This window comes from Echinops telfairi, unplaced genomic scaffold (genome assembly GCF_000313985.2).
Source record: "Echinops telfairi isolate 266 unplaced genomic scaffold, ASM31398v2 ScPeMD7_20;HRSCAF=75, whole genome shotgun sequence".
Classification (NCBI taxonomy): Eukaryota; Metazoa; Chordata; class Mammalia; order Afrosoricida; family Tenrecidae; genus Echinops; species Echinops telfairi.
Window position 1 is genome coordinate 1,174,530 of NW_022103917.1, and position 12,435 is coordinate 1,186,964.

The window sequence follows — 12,435 nt, forward strand, 5'->3', positions numbered from 1 at the left end:
AAAGGCCAGGCAATCACTGAGACTGAAGACCCAATGGCGTAGAGATGTCCTCTTACTTACCTGAGGCCACTCTGAGTTGGCATGGATTCTATGCCATCAGTTATAAGATGAGCTATTGTTTATTTTATGTGCTGATCAAACAAATGTTGTGATAAAGGAACAGAATAGAAAAATATCTCAAAAAGAGAAATTATAATAACTGAACATTTCACCCAATGAAATTCAGTAGATGAACTGGAGTGACCCTGAATGAATCTCCCAGAACACAGAAAAGGAAAAGAAATATATAAGAGTCCCAGTCACTTGGATATCCAAGTAATAGTAATAGGTATTCTGGAGTGAGAAAACTGAAGCAATTCCAAAAAAAAAGGAAATTGTAATATGGCCAATAGGAAAACATTGTTCCTGCCCAAGTCTCCAGATTGTAAAGGCCCATTTAGAAGAAAGAGAAAATAAAATAAAACAAGACTTATAATGATTTTTTTAGAGGAGGGAAACATTTAGTAGAGCAGGGTAAAAAAAGAAGGTCACATTATGAACAAGAGGTATCAAATATTATAAGGCTTCTCTCAAGAAATATTAAATACTACTAGACAAGGACACCAATGTCTTTGAAGTACTGATGGAAAATTAAATTAAACATAGATTTCTGGACCCACCTAATCTAAGATCCCAGTTTGGGCGCAGAAGACAAATATTTTCGGCCATTCAAGGACATATACCTCTCGCACCCTTTCCTCAGAAGCAACTAGAGGGTGTTCCTGAAGATTCAAGCAAAAGGCAGACATGGAGTTCAAGAAATAGCAGACACTGAACAGAATATTCCTGAAGAGAAGTCCCAGAATGACCACAGTGTAGCAAGTCCTTAGAGAGCAGCCAGGCCAGAACAGAACAGAATAAGAGGCTGGCAGATTCCAGGAATGCTGCCAAATCGTTGCAGCAGCTATGCTAAGTGATAAGAGAGTAAAAGCCCAGACAGAAGTTTCCAGCAGCAGCACACATGGCACAACAAAATGCTAGAGCAACCCTGGCAAAGGCAGCCCCAGTAAAAATGATCTACATTATTCATTAGCCTAAAAAAATGCTAAGCTGGGAAGGAAAACACAGATGCCCATACCATTTCACAGCTAAGATCTCCCATCATATACATTGTAGCAGAAAGGACCCCGGCTTTTTAAACAGGCTTGGTAGAGTGGTGTGCCAAATGAACTGCCTTGGCATCTTCAGTCTTGCTGTTAGAGACAAGACAGATGTGATTGTTAGAGAAAAGCAGATCACGAAAGAAAAGCAAGCTGCCTTTCACATAAGAAGGAATCTAGTCTTAAGAAAATTACTTGAAGTCATAAAGGTGACTTAAAGGAGCTCTGGTGGTGTAGGAGGCTATGCATTAGGCTGCTAATGCAAGGTGAGCAGTTCGAAACCATCAGCGGCTCCATGACAGAAAGACAATGCTATCTGCTCATGTAAAGAGTTAGTCTTAGAAATCTACAGGGATAGTTCTACTCTGACCTATAAGGGTGCCATGAGCCGGAATGGACTTGATGGCAGTGAGTCGTAAAGGTGATTTAAAGTCAAGGGACTCAAAAAGCACTGTCATATTGGGAGAAATGGGAAGGGAAGTCGAAGATGAAATACTCTTCATCTTGATTTAGTACAACCGGAAGTTGATCTATGATGTCTAACATGAATACACCAATAGGAATTTAAGTTTTATATTTAGGCATATGATGGCAACCAGCAAAAAAAAAAGGGAAGAAAAAAAAAAGGAGCAACATCTTTTTAAAATTATGCACATATGCAAATATATCTATATGAGGATGGGGAAATAGATCTATGTGCCTATATTTATAGGTTTAATATTAAGGTAGAAGGACATTTGACCTCCTCTCAAGTACTCCCTCAAAGCAAGAATACTTTCTTCTATTAAATTGGCATTCTATGATGCTCACCTTCCCGACACAACCGCTGAAGACAAAGTGGGTAATAAGTGAAGAACGCTGATGGTGCCTGGCTATCAAAAGATATAGCGTCTGGGGTCTTAAAGGCTTGAAGGTAAACAAGTGGCCATCTAGCTCAGAAGCAACAAAGCCCACATGGAAGAACATATCAGCCGGTGTGATCACGAGGTGTCGAATGGATCACTGAAGACAAATGGGTGCATAAGCAAATGTGGCCAAGAAAGCTGATGGTGCCTGGCTATCAAAAAGTATAGCGTCTGGGGTCTTAAAGGCTTGAAGGTAAACAAGCGGCCATCAAGCTCAGAAGTAACAAAGCCCACATGGAAGAAGCACACCAGCCTATGCGATCAAGAGGTGTCAAAGGGATCAGGTATAAGGCATCATCAGAACAAAAAATCTTACCATAGTGAATAATGGGGGGAGTGCGGAGTGCAGACCCAAAGCCCATTAGTAGGCCACTGGAGATCCCCTTGCAGAGGGGTCTCAGGGAGGAGACGAGCCAGTCAGGGGGCAATGTAGCAACGATGAAAAATACAACTTTCCTCTCTTTCCTAAATGTTTCCTCCCCACTCCCACTATCATGATATGAATTTTACCTTGTAAGTCTGGCTAGACCAGAAGATGTACGCTGGTACAGATAGGAACTGGAAATCCAGGAAATCCAGGGCGGATGATCCGTACAGGACCAGGGGTGTGAGTGGTGATACTGGGAGGGTAGAGCGAGAGTGGGTTGGAAAGAGGGAACCGATTACAAGGAACTGTATGTGACCTCCTCCCTGGGGGATGGACAACAGAAAAGTGGGTGAAGGGAGACATCGGACAGGGTAAGATATGACAAAATAATAATTTATAAATTATCAAGGGGCATGAGTGGGGGGAGAGCGGGGAGGTAGGGGAAAAATGAGGACCTAATGCCAGGGTCTTAAATGGAGAGGAAATGTTTTGAGAATGATGAGGGCAATGATTGTACAAATGTGCTTTACACAATTGATGTATGTATGAATTTTGATAAGAGTTGTATGAGCCCCTAAAAAAATGATTAAAAAAATAATTGCATCTGGAGTGTAAAGCTCTGGGTGGCAAAACCTGGGAATGGGAGGAGGCTCTTTCTTGTTCTGTAGTTATTTTTCTGTTTGTTTGTTTTGAATAAAGAATTTTTTTATACTGGCATCTATTATATTGATAAAAATAAAAAAATTTGATACTGATGACAATTGTATCCACACGTAGATTGTTTAAAATATTAAAAAATACAGAAAAGCACAAGAAATACCCCATTAACACATAAGTATATTTCTTTTCATTAATTCATTCTTCCATTTATTCAGTTAACAAAAATGTATGGCACACATACAATGTATCAGACGCTGTTCAAGGCATTGGGGATTTAGTGAACATATTACGGTTTTTACTCGAGAATAAGCTGACCTGAATATCAGCTGAGGCACCTAATTTTACCACGAAGACTGCATTAAAAATGTGATGAAAACCTCAGCTGATACCCGAGGACATAAGGTATGTTATGAGAAAAAAAGAAAAAAATTCTTGTCAATATTCAACAGATGGAATCATTGGCATCCTCACAATGGTGACATTTTCTACCCTCCTCACAACGGGCCCATTGTTGCACCCACTGAGTCAATCCATCTCGCTGAGAGTCTTGCTGGTTTTGCTAGCCTTCCCCATTTCTTGGCGTAGTGCAATGAGTGCTTCTCATACTGCAGCTGTGTTCCTTTGGTCTTCCCTCCATTTCTGGGTCCTTTTTCTTTTTGTTGTTCCTTACAGTTTACCTCATAGAATTTTTCAATATAGCAACTCCCAGCATGACTCTTTCTTCAGCTCTTTCATCTTATGAAATGCACAATGTGTTCTTCTCTTTCAGGCTTTTAACACTAGGTGTTTGGACATTTCATTATAATGCGTTGCTTAGTCTTCTCAAGTTACCTTTTGAACAATTCTGATAATAAATTTCCTTTTACTTCATTTCTTTTATTTAATTTAGTTCCTTTATAGTCAAGAGCAAATCTCAGAATCCCTTGTGACATCACTTTGGTGTTTTCTTTCTAATGACCTTTTACATTTGTCATGCATGATGTCCTTGATGTCATCTCACAACTTGTCTGGTCATTAATATTCAATGGCTCAATACACATAATCACACACACATATGCATGGGGGAAATTGCATGCCCTGATACTATATATGGTGATGTGAGCATACATTCTCTTTCCTGCCTCGACCTGGCTCCTGACACCATGCAGGTGAGCACCCAAAACTTGTGTCTGTCTCTGAATTCCTTCCCTTCAATTACACAACCATCCCTTAGGACCCATCTGGAGGTGGGGCCAGGGTTATCACCCCAATGTTTTACTATGCCATCAGGGCTTCTTATGATTCCAGGGATAAAAAAGTTAACCTGGTGTTGATCTATACTGTAAATATAAAATGGATTGTTGAGACTTGGTTTGTTACAAACAAGATATTACAGCCCTCACCGTCTTGCAATAAAATTCCTTTTAAACTTAGCAGGTCTTTGCATACATGACTATTTGGGCAATGAAGGACATTTTGATCAGCAATGAAGTGTGAGAATTTAGGGAGTGGAAAACCCAAGGAAGTCTCCCTGTTCCCTGTGAACTATGCTACCTTTGTCTCCTTTCCTAAAGATTGCGTTTGTCACTAATCTGTTGAACACCTCAAGCTTGCTACGTAGTTTAGAGTATGTAACTGGCTTGTTTCTCACTGAATTTTGTGGTAGTTTGGGGAGGTTTCAACTCAGTGTTTCCTTCCATTAAGTGCTCACAGAAATATACTTAGAATTTCTTGAATCAACCTAGTCTCTGTAGTTGGCTAAACAGTGAAGTGAATCTAGGACTTTATCAGCAACACCACTCACACACATATATACACACATAAATAATTGCTCACTTAGAACAATATCTTCTAAGAATAATATAGAGAATATCTATGTAGGATTACATGTACATAGTTTTGAACAGTGCTTGGTATACTATATAATTATAGCTCTTATTTCTCTCACTATCTAACTTTAAGAAGAAAATACGAGGACTCAATCCTTCTGACATTGTAAACCTCATTTAGATGTTTGCAAGTCTTCGTTGTAAAGAACATTGTCTCATTCCCATTGTGTAAGCAAGCATCTGGGTGTGCATTGTTCTTTCTCTTCTGGAATGATTCCAATTTGAGGATTGGAAACACCTTGGGAAGACAATGTCTCTTGAGCTCTGTGTTCAAATAAGTTTGGAAATGCTGATGAATAAAATTAAATGATTGGTTTTTTAAATAGCAGTGTTTCTCAGAACTTTTTAAAAGTTAAAGTAGTTTATTTTTTATTTCGTTTGTTTTACAACTGTGCCCTGTCATAAATTTTCAAATACACAAAGAAAATAACGTTTTTCTTTTTTCAGCTATAAACTACTGGTTACAATTTCACCTACTCTGGACTCTCATCTCCTTCTCCTATGCCCAGCATGAAGCAATTTTCTTCTTTTCTGCCTAGTTATTTTTCCTAGCTATGTTATTCCATTTAGTGAATACTATATTTTATCTTTCATATTTTTATATATTACACATATTTCATCTTACGTTTTCATTTCTTTTACTCCTATTTTGGGAAGTGGCGTTTTAATTTGTGTTTTCAATGAATTTTCCCTAAAATATATCTTCAGTATTTATTTGGACCAGGTCTTTTCATGATGGCAATTTATGCTTTGAGTTTTAACACTTGTTAATAATAGAAATTGTGATTACTCTTGTTTACATTTTCTTTCTTTCTTTTTATTCATAGTTAAGTCTTGCCTTAAAATTTCAAGCATCTGCAATAATCCTTTTGATGATCAACTCCAAGTTCACATTCTGGCTAAAAAGGTCAAAATGACTTTCTGTTGGTGGTGGTAGGTGCCAGCCAGTCAGTCCCAGCCCATTGTGACCTTAAGCACAACAGAATGAAACACATTGCCCATTCCTGCCCCGTCCTCACAATTGCTTCTATGCTTGAAACCATTTTTGCAGCCACTGTGTCAACCCATCTCATTGAGGGCTTTTCTCATTTTTGTTGCCCCTCCACCTTACCAAATACGATGTCCTTTTCCAGAGACTAGTCTCTCCTGACAGCATGTCCAAAGTAGGTAAGAAGTCTCACCATTCTTGTCACTAACGGGTACTCTGGCAGTCTAAGGTACTTTCAATATTCTTCTCCAGCACTACAATGTAAATGCATCAATTTTCTTTGGTCTTACTTATTCATTGTCCAACTTTCGCGTGCGTTTGATGCAATGGAGAATACTATAGCTTGGATCAGGAGCACCTTAGTCCTCAGACTAACCTCCTTGCTTTTCAATGCTCTAAAGAGGTCTTGTGCAGCAGACTTACCCAACTCAATGTGTCTTGTGACCCCTTCAGTGCTGCTTCCATGGACATCGATTGTGGCTCCAAAAGTAAAACGAAATCCTTGACAGCATCAAGCTTTTCTCCATTGATCACGATGTCATCTATTCGTCTAGTTGTGAGGGTTTGTTCTTCTTGACTTGAGCTATCATCCATACCAAAGGCTGAATCATTGATCTTCATCAGCAAGCACTTCAAGTCTTCCTCATTTTCAACAAGTAAGGTTGTGTCATCTACATTCCTCAGGCGGTTAGCAAGCCTTCCTCTGATCCTATTGCCATTTTCTTCTACACAGAATCCAGCTTCTCGGATGATGTGCTCATCATAGAGATTCAATAAATAGAGTGAGAGCACACAAGCTGCTAGTATCCAGGCACAAATTCACTGTTTAGGACACCCCTTTAGAGCTGGGATGTGTGTAGTGCTTACCATTCTCTAGTTAAAGAAAATCTTTTATTTTTTTGTTAAATACAACACCACATCCTGTTTTTCTTCCTACTTCAAAATATCCTCCCTTCCTTGTTTCGTCTGGCTCCCTTTATTCTGTTGACATTTCAAACATGTGCAACTGTGCTTCTCCCCAGAATACTCTTTCTGCTCATTTTTAAAAGTTTGTTTCTTTTTAGCAGTTTTACTGACCTACAATTCACATACCATATACTTCAGTTGTCCAATCCCATTCATGAGTTGTGCAACAAACACCACAATCAATGCAGGGACATTTCTTCTTCCTTATACTTGTTAGCTCCCCATTTTCTGCCAGCCTCTCCTGTCCTGTTCCTTTGGCACACTTAAGGTAAAGCTGTGCATTGGAAGGCCACCCCCACCTCCACACCACGCAGAGACGTATATCAAGTTACTTTTGTTTCATGGCATCCCCATGTGTGTCAGAGTAACGCCGTGCTCCCCAGGGTCTTCCATAACTGGTTTTATAGAAGTACCTCACCAGCTTTGGGAGGCACCTCTGTATGGACTCCAATTAAACTTCCTACCCTGCAGTTAGCAGTCAAGTTTATTAACTGTTTGCATAATGCAGGGACTCCAAAGCCCCCAAATGCATTGCCATGAATTCAGGGCTGGCACAAAGGTACCCACGGAACACAATAGAATGATAACTCTTTATGGAAATAGAAAGCCCTGTCTTTCTCTCAGAGCAGCAGGTGGTTGGCAACTGCAGGCCTTGCAAAGAAGGGATTATATGCAATGCTTCCAAATCCATGTGACCAATTTATTTGGGACATGCTACCCTTAGTCAAGGGGTCCTATTTAGAATGTCAGGTCAAATTATCATTGTTGGCATGTGTCATCAAGCCCTGCTTTGGCTAATGGTGACCTTATTTAATAACAGAACAAGGTGCGGTCCTAGGCCGGTACCATCTGTTAGGGAAAATAATACTTCATCTCCATGGCACGATCCAGCCTTCCCACATCTTTCTCCCCTGTTTTTTATTCTCCAGAGCATATGTCACCATCTGATACACTGTGCCAGTATATATGTCACTTGCCTGAGCATCTGTAACTACTTGAACGGGAGATTTTTTTTAGCATTTTGTTCACTGCTACATTCTTAACTTTTAAAATACTGCCTGGTACATAGTGGGCATTCCACAAATATTTGTTGACAGAATGGATTACAAAATAAAGCATGTCTGCCTGGCTTTCTATTCTCCATCAGGATACACTGCTCAGGAGAGCAGAGATTTCTTATTTGTGTTTCTTTCCACATTACCAAACCAAATCACCAAAGTTTATTGTAGACCGTTGTGTGTTGGGTAGAAGCTACATATTTTTATGTAAATAATATGAAAATTATGATATTTGGAGGACTGGCCAACCCCCTCATATGTTCATTTCTTATGAACATTATGCACCATATATGCATGTGTGATTTTTATGTGGATAAAGTGGTATGTGTAGCAAAGGAGGGCCTTCTCATTGAAGTCATTTTCAATAAATCATTTTGTCAGGTAAATTACAGAAACCCTTCACTTACTAATAGATGATCATCTGAAATTAGTAGCCCCTATCTAGCTTGTTCAGTCAAGGTTCTGATGGCCAGAGAATAGAAATTAGATTTCCTGCTCTTATTAAAAATGTGCTGTGTTAGTCTGGGATGAGTAGAGAAACACATTCATAAGCACTCATATGTATGTAAAAGAGAACTTTATTTCATAGAGCAACTGTACATTAAGAAAACTTCCCAACCCAGCCCAGGTCAAGTCCATAAGTCCGATACTAGCCCATATATTGATAGTAGTCTGTAAATTCCTCCCTAGACTCACACAGCCATGCAATGACGCCAAATGCAGGAAGATCACAGGCCAGTGGGTGGAAAGTCTTGTGGATCCAATGGCAGTGGAAGCATCTCACTGTTGGCAGGAGTCTCCATCTGGCTCCTCCAGCTCCAGGGCTCTGGCTCTATCACCATAGTTCCACGTGGCTTGTTGAGATAGTTAAAGTTTAGTCTGCCAACCTGGCCAATAAACACATGTGGGGTTAATTGAAGGGCAGAGAGATAAATGGCTTGGTGAGCCTCGCCTTCCCAGTTCTTGGGTCTCTTCCTTTTTGCTGGTCTGACCAGGCTACAGCTGTCTTATCCAGTTCCCTGCTTCAGCTGGAAAAGCTCACTTCCTGGAAGACATCCCTGAGGAGAAGTCACGTGGACCTACCCCGATGCAGCCCTGGGTGCTGGAGCAGCCTTGTGGAGACCCCTGCCAGTGCTGAGATGCTTACACGTCCACTGATTTGGCTTTCCTCCTGCAGTCAGCATCATTGCGTGTGTTTATAACAATTCATCTTGAGCTCATTACTATTCATTCAGATAGCCAGTAAATCCTGTCCTTTGCATTGTTTCCAATCAGGAGGCCTAAATTCTTGCCACTATATCTTCATTGGTTTAGGAAGGAAATAGCTGCCTGTTGTCGAAAAGAAATAGCACAAGCTAAATTCAATTCAATTTGCCTCTTGAAATAAAATTTCATATTCTGATCAACATACAGGCTGTCGTCAATCTAATTTAAATGCAAAAGTTGCTATAATGTATGGTCATAAATGGACGTTTCCACTGCAGAATCTTGTGGAGAATGCTCAGTTTTATGGTTGTTGATCAAAGCATATCCCTTGTTAATTCAAAACTGTACTGTATCCCCGTGGGACAACAAACCAAATCTGCATGATGCTCACTTGTTGCCTTCAATTTCCAAATAACAAATGGCCATTAGAAAAAGGAAATGGATAACTACTATGTGTTTCTCCATCAATGGATCAGAATCAGAACACACCTTGAACATCCAAAAACCTGAACTACTTTCTACGTAGAAAATAGCCCTTGTTACCTATAACAAGAAACACATGGCATACAACAGGCAAGTGAGCCTCTCACTCAAAACCTGCCACAGTGAGAGATGATGACTCGTTCATATGTACTCCATTTTGTGTCATGGACACGGGACTTCAGAAGGGAGTCTATTGTCCAGGTAAGCTTAGCTAGGTAAGCTGAAAACGTATAGTAGACATGATGCCATTATTATCCAGCTGGGCAAACCATGAGGTCCTTTTATATCTCAAAGCCAATGTGTCTCATTACATGGGCAATCATCAAGCCTTAGAGCAGTGGTTCTCAACCTTCCTAATGCTGCGACCCTTTAACACAGTTCCTCATATTGTAGTGACCCCCAACCATAAAATTATTTTTGTTGCTACTTCATAACTGTAATTTTGATATTGTTGTGAATCATAATGTAAATATCTGATTTGCAGGATTTATTTTCATTGTTACAAATTGAATATAATTAATGCATAGTGATTAATCACAAAACAACATGTAATTATATATTGTGAAATCCTTATTTCTGATTACAAATATATGAAATGTTGTCTCAACCTTAGAGATTGAGGTATTGGAGACCTCATCATGTATCTTCCCTCCTGAGGGTTTTTGTGAAGGTTATGAGTTGGTCTTTTCAAAATGTGTCTACACTTGTTTAAGTGTGGAATTGGCATAATGGCTGCAATAACACACAAGATTAGGGCACAGAACTGGACAACCTTCATGAGCAAGTGCTTTAAGTCTTCGCTGTCAGCCAGCAAGATTTTGTCATCTGCTTAGTGAAGGCTGTATCATGGATAAGTCTTCCTCAAATCCTGATGTTGCATTATTCTTTTATACAGTTCAGCTTCTCTGATTTTTTGCTCAGCATACACATTGAAGAAGTATGGTTAGAGGCTACAGCCCTATCGTAACTTCCTGATTTTAAAACATGTAATCTTCCCTTGCTCTGTTTGAATGGCTGCCTTTTGAGAAATGTGGTATTCCAGCAATGTCAATATACCTTGGACTTCTTCCTTCAATACCATCTTAAATGCCCATTCTTCTCAATGGTATCCATCGTTCGTTATGACCAAGTGCAGTTAAATGCATTTGCATATTTGATGAAACACAAGTAGCATCTCATATTTCCTGCTTTGAGACAAGTTCCATTTGATGTCAGCAATGATATCCCTTATTCTACATCCTCTTCTGATCGCCACTTGGATTTCTGTCAACTCTCTGTGTATGTACTGTTGGAACCGTTGTTGAATGATCTTAATCAAAATTTTACTTACACGTGATATCACTGATATTGTTCTTTAAACTTGAGCATTCTTTTGGGTCACTTTTCTTTGGAATAGGTACAATATGGATCTCATTCAATCAGTTGACCGGGTAGCTGTCTTCCAAATTTCTTGGCATAGATAAGTGAGTGCTTTCAGTGCTTCATCATATTGCTCATATATTTTAATTGGTATTCCATCAATTCCTAGAAGCTTGTTTGTCACTGGTGTTGTCAATACACCTTGGGATTCTTCCTTCAGTACCATCAGTACTTCAACATTTACTATCTCTTAAAATATTTGAATATCAACTAACTTTGTGATATGGTGACTGTGTATTCCTTCCATCATCTTTTGATGCTTCCTGCATCATTCAGTATTTGGCTCATAGGCTCTTTTAATATTACAATTTGAGGCTTGAATTTTTTCTTCAGTTCTTTCAGCGTGATATATTCTGAACATGTTCTTCCTCTTTGGGTTTCTAATTCAAGGTCTTTGCATGCTTTATACCAATACTTTACTTAATACTTCACTTTAGAGGGCAGCTGAATTTTATGTTCATTTCTTACATTTTTTTAAGCTACACTATGATTAAGAGCTAACTAGCGAGTCTCTTTTAACATCCACTGTGATCTTTTCTTGTTTCCAACATGTATCAGTCCTCCCTTCTATATTTGTTTTTATCTTATATCTACCCACATCTTGTAACCAGTCAACATCTTGAATCCACCCTCCATATTGTAACCCCTCTCCATCTAGTAACCACCATCCATCCTGTATCCATTCTCAATCTTGTAACCACCCACAACATTTAACCATTCTCTATCACCTCCCTCCATCTTGTCACCACTCTCCATTTTGGAACTCTCTATTTTGTCACCACCCTCCATCTTTTAACCAACCCCATCTACTAACTGCTTCCCATCTTGTAACTACCCACCATCTAATAGCCACCATTTATAACCACCCTTCATCTTGTAACTAGTCTCCCTCCATCTTGTCACTACCCACCTTCTTGTAACTACTCTCAATCTTGTTTCCAACCTCAAACTTTAAAATTCTCACCATATTGTCACCACCCCCCATCTTGTAACTAGCAGCCATAGTGTACCTACCCTCCATGTTGTATTCACTCTCCATCTTCTATCAAGCAACCATATTGAATCCATCCCCCATCTTGTAACCTCCCTCCATCTATCGACCAACCTCCATCTTGTCACCACTCTCCATCTTGCAACCATCATCCATATTGAATTTACCCTCCATCTTGTATTAACTCTTCATCTTGTACCAACCCATCATCTTGAATATGCTCTCCATCTTGTAACTACCCTCAAACTAGTAACCACTCTCAATCTTGAATCCACCCTCCATCTTAGAACCACCCACATTCTTATATACACCCTCCATCTTGTTACCACCCTCCATATTGAATCTAACCCTATCTTGTATCAATCCACCGTCTTTAATCTACCCT